The sequence below is a fragment of the Pseudophryne corroboree genome, chromosome 9 (assembly GCF_028390025.1).
Source record: "Pseudophryne corroboree isolate aPseCor3 chromosome 9, aPseCor3.hap2, whole genome shotgun sequence".
Lineage (NCBI taxonomy): Eukaryota > Metazoa > Chordata > Amphibia > Anura > Myobatrachidae > Pseudophryne > Pseudophryne corroboree.
In genome coordinates, this window is record NC_086452.1 from 184,469,912 (window position 1) to 184,482,034 (window position 12,123).

The following is a 12,123-nucleotide window of genomic DNA, read 5'->3' on the forward strand; positions in this document are numbered from 1 at the left end:
AGCGGACACCTCACGGACCTCTGGCGAAGCGGACACCTCTCGGACCTCATGCCGTGAGGCAAGGGCAACGGGGACCTCATGCCATGAGGCAAGGGCAACGGGGACCTCATGCCGTGAGGCAAGGGCAACGGGGACCTCATGCCGTGAGGCAAGGGCAACGGGGACCTCATGCCGTGAGGCAAGGGCAACGGGGACCTCATGCCGTGAGGCAAGGGCAGCGGGGACCTCATGCCGTGAGGCAAGGGCAACGGGGACCTCATGCCGTGAGGCAAGGGCAACGGGGACCTCATGCCGTGAGGCAAGGGCAACAGGGACCTCATGCCGTGAGGCAAGGGCAGCCGGGACCTCATGCCGTGAGGCAAGGGCAACAGGGACCTCATGCCGTGAGGCAAGGGCAACAGGGACCTCATGCCGTGAGGCAAGGGCAACAGGGACCTCATGCCGTGAGGCAAGGGCAGCAGGGACCTCATGCCGTGAGGCAAGGGCAGCAGGGACCTCATGCCGTGAGGCAAGGGCTGCAGGGACCTCATGCCCGAAGGCAAGGGCAGCAGGGACCTCATGCCCGAAGGCAAGGGCAGCAGGGACCTCATGCCCAAAGGCAAGGGCAGCAGGGACCTCATGCCCGAAGGCAAGGGCAGCAGGGACCTCATGCCCGAAGGCAAGGGCAGCAGGGACCTCATGCCCGAAGGCAAGGGCAGTAGGGACCTCATGCCCGAAGGCAAGGGCAGCAGGGACCTCATGCCCGAAGGCAAGGGCAGCAGGGACCTCATGCCCGAAGGCAAGGGCAGTAGGGACCTCATGCCCGAAGGCAAGGGCAGCAGGGACCTCATGCCCGAAGGCAAGGGCAGCAGGGACTTCATGCCCGAAGGCAAGGGCAGCAGGGACCGACACCCCTCCTGGGGTCGCAGGGCCGGACACCCCTCCTGGGGTCGCAGGGCCGGACACCCCTCCTGGGGTCGCAGGGCCGGACACCCCTCCTGGGGTCGCAGGGCCGGACACCCCTCCTGGGGTCGCAGGGCCGGACACCCCTCCTGGGGTCGCAGGGCCGGACACCCCTCCTGGGGTCGCAGGGCCGGACACCCCTCCTGGGGTCGCTTGGCCGGACACCCCTCCTGGGGTCGCTTGGCCGGACACCCCTCCTGGGGTCGCTTGGCCGGACACCCCTCCTTTCGAAATTTGAGCACCACAGTGGCATAACTGAGCAGAATTTGGCACTATGGCAGAATGAGGAAAGCTCTTTTTATGTTTGCGAGCAGGACATAACTGAATAAAATGTCCCGACCTGCCGCAATAAAAACAGAGCTTCTTATCCCTTCTATGACTCCTTTCTTCCTCAGAGAGACTGGGTCGTGGAAAGCTCCAAAACTTGCCTTTGCTTATACTAGGAAAACAGCAGCCAGAATTGAGAGCACCAGACTGATCTTTTCCCTTTTTTTCCTGCGTCTCCTTAAAAGGAGCAGGTAATCTTACTGAACCTTCAGGCAGAGCAGACAGTATCTCTGAAGACAGGATTTGAATACCCTCCAGTTTCTCTCTGAAATCCACCAGCAATGTAGAACTCAAAAACGGCAAAAACTTGAGAGGCAGGGAACCTTTCTGAAGTGAAGCCATTTTATGAGATTCAGCTGTACAACAAAACTCCTGCACACGTTTGTTTGGGCAGATCATTCTGTAACGATTTCTAGGGTTCTCTGTGTGTGCATACTTGGAAAGATGTCAGCTGAAGCCAGGTGAAAATTAAGTAAAGTTTATTGTGGAAAAAGTGATAGTAAAAATAAATATAAACTGGATCCTTGATTACATGGAACAAAACACGATAAATGGAATATTTCAGGTTAAACATAGATGCAAAATAAACATGAAGATATCCGGGTTTAAATCAAGCAGGGGCAAAATAACATACCAAAAACGAAGTGATCAGGCAGGAATGGAAACAAACTGCAAATAATAGTCCAGGAATGTAGATGCTGAACCGGCAGGGTAAGAAGTCCAGAAGCAAGGCACATGAGTTAGCAAACTGCAGGGAAGTCTCCAAGATGCATATAAGGCAGAATCTGGACAGGATTACTGGAGAGAGCCCAGTCTCACTCCATACGGAACCACAATGATCTGCAACTAGATGCCTGTGAGCTGGAGTTAAATAGCAGCACCAGGTGTTGGGCTCCAGGTGCACACAATCAGGTAATTACCCTGCAGAGGCAGTGTGCAACTGCCATTCAGACCTGAGGCAACAAGTGAGACCCCTAGAGGCAGGAATGAGGTAATGCAAGGCAAAACAAACACAAACATTCCTAACAACACAGTACTAGCTAACTTTCAGGAACTGACTAACCAACAAAGATTCAGCAGCATCTGCCTAACCTGAGAAGAGGGTTTATATAGCAGGTGCTGTCCACGCCCCACTCAGACCTCACAGACTGTGAGCACAAAAACCAGCACCGGATCCCCTGCCGTGCACAGAGCCTGTAACCACTGCACAGCAAAAGACCCGAACCGGAGTATCAGCTGCGCTCAGGTTACTCCGCTAGCACTTGTCTCCCGGTTGCCATGATGACGTGTCAGCACAGGGCAGGAGACCCTAACAATTCAGGACTGGATCTTTCTAACCACGGATGCAAGTTTCCGGGGCAGGGGCACAGTCACTCAAGGGGAAACCTTCCAAGGAAGGTGGTCAAGTCTGGAAGCCAGCCTGCTGATAAACATTCTGGAACTAAGAGCCGTCTACAATGGTCTTCTCCAAGCAGCCCATCTTCTTAGAAATCGGGCCATTCAAGTGCAGTCAGACAATGTAACGACAGTGGCTTACAAAAACCGACAGGGCAGAATGAAGAGCAGAGCTGCAATGTTAGAGATAACAAGGATCATCCTCTGGCCAGAAAAACACGCATTGGCGCTGTCAGCAATCTTCATTCCAGGAGTAGACAACAAGCAGACTTCCTCAGCAGACACGATCTCCATCCAGGGGAGTGGGGTCTCCATCCAGAGGTGTTCAAGGAGGTAACAGATCTTTGGAGTATACCTCAAATTGACATGATGGCCTCTTGTCTCAACAAGAAGCTTCATTCCAGGTCGAGGGACCTGCAAACAGTGGCAGTGGACGCCCAAGTGACTCCGTGAGTTTTCCAGTCGGTGAATGTGTTTCCACCACTCCCTCTCATTCCAAGAGTGCTAAAGCTCATAAGGAGAACAAGGGTTCAAGCGATCCTCATTGCTCCAGACTGGCCAAGAACGTCTTGGTACGCGGATCATGTAGATCTACTGCTAGAAGTGCCGAGGCCTGTTCCTCTTCGGGTGGACCTGCTGCAGCAGGGGCCGTTCATCTATCAAAACTTACCATGGCTTTGTTTGACGGCATGGAGGCTGAATGCCAGATACTAGCTCGGAAGGGCATCCCGAACAAGGTTATTCCTACCCTGATATAGGCTTAGGAAAGGAGTAGCGTCTAAACATTACCATCGTATTTGGAAGAAATATGTATCTTGGTGTGAGTCCAATAAGTCCCCTACGGTGGAGTTTCAACTGGGATGGTTTCTCCTCTTCCTGCAAGCAATTGTGGATATCGGCCTGAGGTTAGGATCCATAAAGGTCCAAATTTCGGCCCTATCCATTTTCTTCCAGAAACAGTTGGCTGCCCTCCCTTAGGTTCAGACTTTTTTGAAGGGAGTTCTGCACATCCAACCTCCCTTTGTACTGCCCACGGCACCCTGGGATCTTAACTTGGTGTTGCAGTTCCTCCAGTCGGACTGGTTTGAACCTCTACAGAAAGTTGAGATCAAGTTTCTCACGTGGAAGGCTTTCACTTTGATGGCCTTAGCTTCTGCTAGATGAGTGTCGGAGTTGGAGGCTTTGTCATGTAAAAGCCCATACTTGATCTTCCATGAAGATAGAGCTGAGCTTCGGACATGTCAGCAGTTTCTTCCGAAGGTTGTGTCGGCATTTCATATCAACCAACCTATTGTGGTGCCAGTTGCGACTGACTCCTCAATTTCATCAAAGTCCTTAGATGTGGTAAGGGCTCTAAAAATCTATGTGAGGAGGACTTCTCGTCACAGAAAATCGGACTCTGTCCTGTATGATCCCAAGAAAATTGGGTGTCCTACTTCTAAGCAGACGATCTCTCGATGTATCAGGTTCACTATCCAGCATGCGTATTCTATGGCAGGCTTGCCGTGTCCTATGTCTGTTAAGGCCCACTGTACTCGTAAGGTGGGTTCTTCCTGGGCGGCTGCCAGGGGTGTCTCGGCTTTGCAACTCTGCCGAGCAGTTACTTGGTCGGGGTCGAACACATTCGCAAAATTCTACAAGTTCGATTCTTTGGCCTCTGAGGACCTTAAGTTTGGTCAGTTGGTTCTACAGGAGCCTCCGCTCTCTCTCTCCCATTCTGGGAGCTTTGGTACATCCCCATGGTACTAATGCGGACACCAGCATCCTCTAGGACATACGAGAAAATAGTATTTTAATTACCTACCAGTAAATCCTTTTCTCGTAGTCCGTAGAGAATGCTGGGCGCCCACCCAGCACTCCGTTTTCCTGCAGTGGTTATCTGGTTCAGTACAACTTTGTTTCTAGTGGAGTACTGCATTGTTACTTGGTTAAGTAATGTTTCAGCGGTTGCTGTGTTTCAGGCTAGTTAGCTTGATTTGTCTTGTATGTGTGAGCTGGTATGAATCTCGCTACCTCCTGTGTAAAATTTTTCTCTCGAAGATGTCCGTCTCCTCAGGCACAGTTTCTAGACTGAGTCTGGTAGAAGGGGCATAGAGGGAGGAGCCAGCCCACACTCTCAAACTCTTAAAGTGCCATGGCTCCTAGTGGGCCCGTCTATACCCCATGGTACTAATGTGGACCCCAGCATCCGCTATGGACTACGAGAAAAGGATTTACAGGTAGGTAATTAAAATCCTATTTTTTCATGTGAAAGTTTCTTTAAATTGCTACCTTCTATTTCTCATTGAGCTGGTAGTACTATACCGGCTTCAGCTTGCAAATAGTTAACATTAATCTCATACCGTTTAGACTTTAGATTGTTTATTAAGTGGTATAATTTGTTTTATAATTCCATTACTAAATTAACCAGTGTTGTACTAAAAACATCTAGAACAGGCTAAATGGTATCTACTGAATAGCTTTAATATTAGAGAGGATGTTTGCACCGGTAACTGGTTTAAATAAGGATATACAAGTTGCCTTTACAGTATATAACAGAAGATACATATTGTCTATTTTTTTTTTCGATGCCATACAAGTTAAGTCTCTCATATCCTAGAATCCAATATCCAAAAAATTGTGAAACTCAATTTTTTGTGTGTGTGACAACTTTACTTTCTAATGGTTCAGAGTACACAAACTTTGTTTCATAGGCAAAATTATTAAAAATACTGTAAAATATGACCTTCAGGCTATGTATAAGGTGTAGAGGAAACATAAATGCTTTCTGTGCTTAGACTTGGTCCCATCTTCAAGATATCTTATTATGGTATGCAAATATTCCAAAATATGGAAAAGTCCAAAATTCTAAATACTTTTGTTCCCAAGCATTTTGAATATCAGAGACCATATTAATATTGTTTTATGAATACTTTAGCTGTCATTTTATATTATGTAAGATTCGGGTAGCAAAGTACCTTGTTATTCTTGTAGCATAAAAAATGTTTTAACTATTGCTGCTTTTATGTCTTTGGTTCACTGGTATGCACTAATGTTTTTGCCTTCTTATATCAAGAATAATCCCACCTAGGCAAATGGGTGTTAACTATTGCTTTGATGCCATTGCCTATTAGGAATCTTAATACCGGGACGATTCCGTCCGGCGGTATCTCGTACTGATCCCTCAGATACTGCTATTTGTAATCTTCTGAAATAACAATTTGTTATAATGGAGAAATGCATGAAGGATATATGGGCCTATTTATCAATAAATATTTGCAGCATCTTCCCCCAAAACACACATTTTTCGGGGGATATTCACAAATATTTAGCATCACCTACATATATGTAGCAGATATCAAAGCAGTTGCGGTCCCCATACAGTAGAATTCTATGGGGGATGTAATGCTGTCAGATTTATCATTCTCCGGAATGCTAAGCATTACCAAGCTTGTCCCCCCCAGCTATCACCATCTGAAGATGGCGTTAGCAAGCTGTGCCTATGGGCTCCAGTTTGCAAAAATCACCGGGAGACAATGGCCGCCATGAATGCATGGTCAGCGGCCCGTCCCTGCAGATGTGGATTAATACATGACGCTGATACAACCACGATGTGCAATGCATTTTGGGTGCTAATATCGTGCCCAGATCACATTGAAAATGTTATTATTGATAAATTGGTTCTATAAAGAGTTGATATTGCGGAAGCACATTTTCCCATCTCTGTAAGCTTTTAGGATTACCTTAGGTGGACACTGGTCACTTTTGTCTGTTTGGAGAGATACATCAGGAGAGAAAGCTTCTGTACTGGACTGACTTTTATTGCTATCAAATTAAGAAAAGGGGCCTCCGTATAGTTCCAGAATTCTATATTACACCACCAATGACCTGACATCTATTTGGCTCTCTCCCAAGGACACTGTCCTCTGACTCTGTGTTCCTATGACTTGGAAATGATTAATACAGATCACCTTGCTTCACATACTGATATTTGCTAGTACGATTTCAGTTCTCCATTTTTTCTGTCTTTTGTTGGTTTTTAATTGTAATAAATTGTTTTATTGTTAATAAGTAATTAGAAATTATTTAGAAGAATGAAAGCATGTATAATAAACATTTACACTACTTTTCATTCTATTTAGAATCAAAGGTAATTTTCCCATTTACAGTACATACAATATACTACAACACTATGCAGTGCAGCACGTTTTCTTCAGGACAAAAAAAATATGAAAAAAACAACAACCGAGAAAATACAGTATAAAGATCCCTATTATCCAATTAGTAAATTAGTATCTTGCATGTGAGAAGGATATTGATTCTACAACCTCAATGTTGTTGCCCCTAAAGATTAAAATATTTGTGTCGCTCGGCGTGGCCTGGAGGCTGATCTGGAAGGCAGCACATATTGTGAGCTCCGCAGAAACTGAGGAGTTTTACCCTCAAAATCCATCCCCTGCCTCAGAAGACCCCTCCATATTTGATCCCCCTGACAGAGGGAACACTCATCGGTGGTGGGATAGCGCTGCGGAATCGGGGAGCCGGTATACTGGCTCCTGCGGGTTGCGGACTACCCACCACCCCAAAGCTGGGGCCTAAATTTCGGACCATCCAGCGGCAGGCCGTACGGAGCTTCAGCCCCGTCCCTAAAGTGTCTTGGTTTGGGGCCCCCTGAGAGAGGACACACGCTTCCCCAGACTGCCAAGACATCGGGGGTGGCGGAGGAGAGAGGAACCGGCCGGAGCGCAGATGCTGAAGACCCGGAGCTCCGGGAGCGGCGGCCATTTTGTGACTCGGGCCCTGAGACGGAGTGGCGGACACGAGGCCCAGCGACCTCCATTACACCCAGAGGTGAGCCGCATCCCCAACACACTCTCTCCCCCACCGACGCCCGCGCTGAATGCCAGCGGACAATCGCTGCTGGTTGCTCCGTGCTGAACGCCGGAGGGGGACACAGCTCTACAGCATCACAGCACCTGCACCAGCTTCTCCCTGTGGCTGGTCCCCGGTACCAGGCCTGCAGTCACCTATCTCTCCTAGGGGGCATCATTAGCACCGGGCGTGGAGGCTCCGGTGACCCTCGGCCCTCCTCCGGTCTGGCCTGCGGGGTGGCCCCACCTGACCATCTGATCGCTGGGGAGCCCCATTCATGGCCCCTGGAAGACGAAACAACCCTCACAGATGCTGGCATCTATTCTCCCCCCCCCCTGCTTGTGTGTTAAGCTGGGCTTAATAGGGTGCCATCCTCTCTCCATACAGGGGCTCTATCTGCTCTGACGCCCCCCCCTCTTCCCCCCAGTATTGAATCTTAATACAGCCTGCTGAAGTTTTCTGATATTTCACTACTGTGCTGGACTTCTCTGTATTACAATCTACAAGTACGGGGGCGCCATCTCCTGGCCATTGCTTGCGACTATGCCTGCATTATACCCCAGTCTCCTATGATACTATTTAGCAGGGAAATGTGCTGCTGAATGCCTGTGGGCGCGACCCTGGGGGTCTTGTTCTTGCGTATTCTCAACTCCTGCTTCGTGATGGATCACTAACTATCTATGCTATTGCTTAGCTCTGCCCTATGACCTCTCCTAGCTCCTGGCCTGTCACGCACCATGCCTAAGTCCAAGTCCAAGAAAACGACATCTTCTGCGGAAATATCCTCCTTTATTTCTAAGATGAAGTCTAGTTCCACTAAATTACCGGCCGCCCCTTCTCCCGCCCCGGTTTCGGAATCTGAGGAAGACTCATCTGTTCCAGACCCCTCCATGAAGGATTGCATTTCCTCCATCCTGACGGAGATGAAATCACTGAAACAGGCTTTTCATTCGGAGATCCATAAAGCCATCTCCGGGCTCAAGGCGGAGATATCTGATCTCGGGGCCCGCACTAATGACGTTGAACAGAAAATTGACGAAGTCATTTCCTTCCAGCAGGAACTGGAACATTCGGTCCACGTCATGCAGGAAGATATCTACTTACTCCAAGACCAACAGGAAGACGTGGATAACCGCGCACGACGTAATAACCTACGTATTAAATACATTCCGGAGTCGGTGGAACCAGCACAATTGGAAGATTTTCTCCTCAGGTTTTTCCAACACCTCCTCCCAGACGTCCCACGTGAGCAGTTCCTCCTGGACAGGGCTCACCGCGCCTTACGCCAAAAACCCTCAACTTCGTCCCCTCCAAGAGACGTAGTTTTACGGTGTCACTACTTCAAAACCAAGGACAGAATTCTAACAGCGGCCCGGAACAGAGACTTGTGTCTGTTTGAAACGCATAAGCTAATGGTGTTTCAGGACTTATCTCCTACTACTCTTAAGAGGCGCTTCGACCTGCGGGAGTACACCCAAATTCTCAGGGACAACCAAATCCGCTACAGATGGGGCTATCCCTTTGCCCTAATTGTGCAGCTTGATGGGAAGAGACTGCTGGCGCGCTCCAAGGAGGAGGCTCACCGGCTTCTCTTGAGACTTAACCTATCCCCTCCGGAGTCCGATAAACCTGCCTCCCCGCGGGATGCACCAGATCTTCAACGCACTCCAGTCTCACCCCTCCCGCAGCGAGCACCTCGACGCATGTGGTTGACAGTCCCAGCAAAAGCCTCGGCAAGGCATGACCCTCCGTGAACGTTCCTTCACAGTTGCTTTGATAGGTTACTACATGTCATTTTCTACTGTTGTGCATAATAGTTTAGAGGTTTCAGGGTTCCTTTTTCTATTGAGCACATATAATTGAACATATGTTCTTGTTGTTTATAAGATTCTAAAGTGGCTCATCACGGTTATTGATGTTACGTCCCCCTTGGTCGCCCCCCCACCTACTTGGTCGGTAGGCCCCTTGATATTCAGGGCCGTGCCCCCCACCGAGCCATTATAGTCAGTTTTGAGCATAAGGGAGATATTCTCTCACTTAATACCCCATACGGGAGCTCAAACATACGGACCCGTACGGAACGTACAAAGGGTCATTGGCTCGGTAAGTTATACATGTTCATTTAATTTTGCATTGTTCTCTATGTTTCCTTCCTCTTTTTTTTTCTTCTTCTTTCCCTGCCTCCTACTTCTCTTCTTCCCCTCGTTCCCCAGGGAGATCATCAATGGGCCCTTGAGGCCATTCGAGTTCTGCTTCTACCTGTAATGTCATGTCTGTCAACGTAATATCCTATAATGTGAAGGGTCTCAATAGTCCCCAAAAGAGGACCAAATTATTTCTTTTTTTGAAACAGGATCTGGTATTCCTCCAAGAGACGCATTTCAAAGGTACTTCCCACCCTGAACTACGTTCTAGACGCCACCCTGTCGCCATACACGCCTGTGATCGCACCCAGAAAAAAAGAGGGGTTGCCATATTGATTCCCGCCCACTTACACTTAGAATCAGAAAAAATCGTTAGAGACAAACACGGAAGATTCCTCATTATAGTAGGCAAGCTCAACAATGTTCCCATCACCCTGGTCAATATCTATGCCCCCAATGTCAATCAGGCCTCGTTTTTCGCCTCTTTAGACTCTAAAATTGCCCAATGTAGGAAAGGCGACATTTTAATGGCAGGGGATTTCAACACTATACTTCATCATAGTCTTGATCGCTCTCGCTCCCTACCAATATCCCAGTCCCACACAAACACTCACAACTCCAGAGCCTTGCAGTCCCTACTCAAAAACCACCTATTGTTCGATTCCTGGAGGGTTGTCGACCCTTTAGTTAAAGATTACACATTTTTCTCCCCAGTGCATAACCTATACACTAGAATTGACATGATTATGGTAGGAAGAGACCTCACTCCTCGAATCCAGAAATGCTGTATTCATCCAATTACGTGGTCCGACCACGCCCCGATATCTTTATCTCTGTCTGGGCTGGCTCGCACTCTCTCCCCCCCCTCCTGGTCCCTTAATGATGCCCTTCTTCAACAGTCCGATGTGCCGCAGCAAACTACTCAGGCATTAACTGATTATTTTAATGAGAACCAAACACCTGATATATCTGACATGACCCTGTGGGAGGCACATAAAGCGGTCCTTAGGGGCCATTTTATTCAGATCGCGGCCAGGCTCACCAAACAGCGCTCCCAAAAGATCTTAGATGTGACTGACCAACTCCACCATCTGAAGGAGGTGCATAAGGCTTCTCTAAACCCTGCCAATTTAGACAAGTTACTTAAAGTTAGGGGGGAACTTAACATATTGTTATCTCACAAGACTGAACAATGTCTTAGACGTCTTAACCAGATTTATTATGAAAAAGGGGACAAAGCAGATAAAATTCTGGCTAGAAAGTTGAGGGCTCAGATCTCTTCCAAAACATCTTATCTATTCGCACCAAACAGGGTACATTAACTCATGACCCTGACCGCATTCTGGGTGAATTTGAGGAATTTTATAAGCTACTGTATAACACGGAAGCGGCCCCTTCATCATCATCACCGAGATTTAATGAGGGGATCGAATCCCTCTTAGATAAATGTGACCTACCGTCACTGAGCAACTCGACAATCTCTCAGTTAGGCTCAGAGATAACTGTGGAGGAATTAGACAATGCACCTAAAACTCAGAAATCTGGTAAAGCCCCTGGCCCTGACGGGATGTCAATTATGTATTACAAGAAATTTAAGGGGATCCTCTTACCCCACCTATGTAGGCTCTTCAATGGATTCCTTAGAGGTAACCCTCTGTCACCCCGTGCACTAGAGGCACGGATAGTTTTAATCCATAAACCTGGGAAGGACCCCAACTCCTGCGCAGGTTACCGCCCCATCTCTTTACTAAATAACGATATTAAACTCTTTGCCAAAATCCTTGCCTTGAGACTAAACTCAGTTCTCCCGCGTTTGATTCACGCTGACCAGGTGGGCTTCATCCCAGGCCGACAAGCTAGAGACAACACCCGCAGAACCATTGATTTGGTCCATCTTATTAACAAAGCTAGATTACCCTCTGTCCTTCTCTCGCTTGATGCAGAGAAGGCTTTTGATAAAATACTTTGGCCCTTCATGTTCGCCACTCTGCGTAGGTTCGGCCTGGGAGGAAACCTACTTCAGGGTATTCAGGCACTCTACTCCAACCCCTCTGCCAGAGTTCGGGTGAATGGTAAGGACTCTCACCTCTTCCACATCAATAACGGTACACGTCAGGGGTGTCCCCTGTCTCCGTTAATTTTTGCTATGACCATCGAACCTCTGGCGTGTATGGTTAGGGCCAACCCCGATATTAAGGGTATCTTTGTTGGCGACGAGGAGTTCAAATTGTCATTATTTGCATACGATGTTCTGTTAACTCTCTCTTCCCCCAATATTTCTATTCCCAACCTATTTAAAACCCTATCATCGTACTCTCACTATTCGGGATATCGCATTAATTATTCCAAATCGGAGGCCCTCCCTTTGCATCTTAATGAGGATACCAGATCTCTCCTAGCTTCTAACTTTAATTTTTCTTGGCGCTCCAAGAAAATTAAATACTTAGGCGTGTTCATCACAAAC

The 12,123-nt window shown here is 48.0% G+C and overlaps 1 protein-coding gene across 4 annotated transcripts in view; it reads right to left on the reverse strand.

Annotated features, from left to right (window-relative positions):
• LOC134957822 (flavin-containing monooxygenase 3-like) overlaps positions 1–12,123 on the reverse strand; it is a 158,197-nt gene that overhangs the window by 94,767 nt on the left and 51,307 nt on the right. Inside the window, exon 1 of one of the 4 annotated variants that reach the window (XM_063940012.1) lies at positions 6,387–6,474. The exons of the other annotated variants lie outside the window; for them this stretch is intronic. The gene's annotated coding sequence lies outside the window, so the exon portion shown is untranslated. Of the gene's footprint in view, positions 1–6,386; positions 6,475–12,123 lie in introns of those variants that run through there. 4 annotated transcript variants of the gene reach the window in all.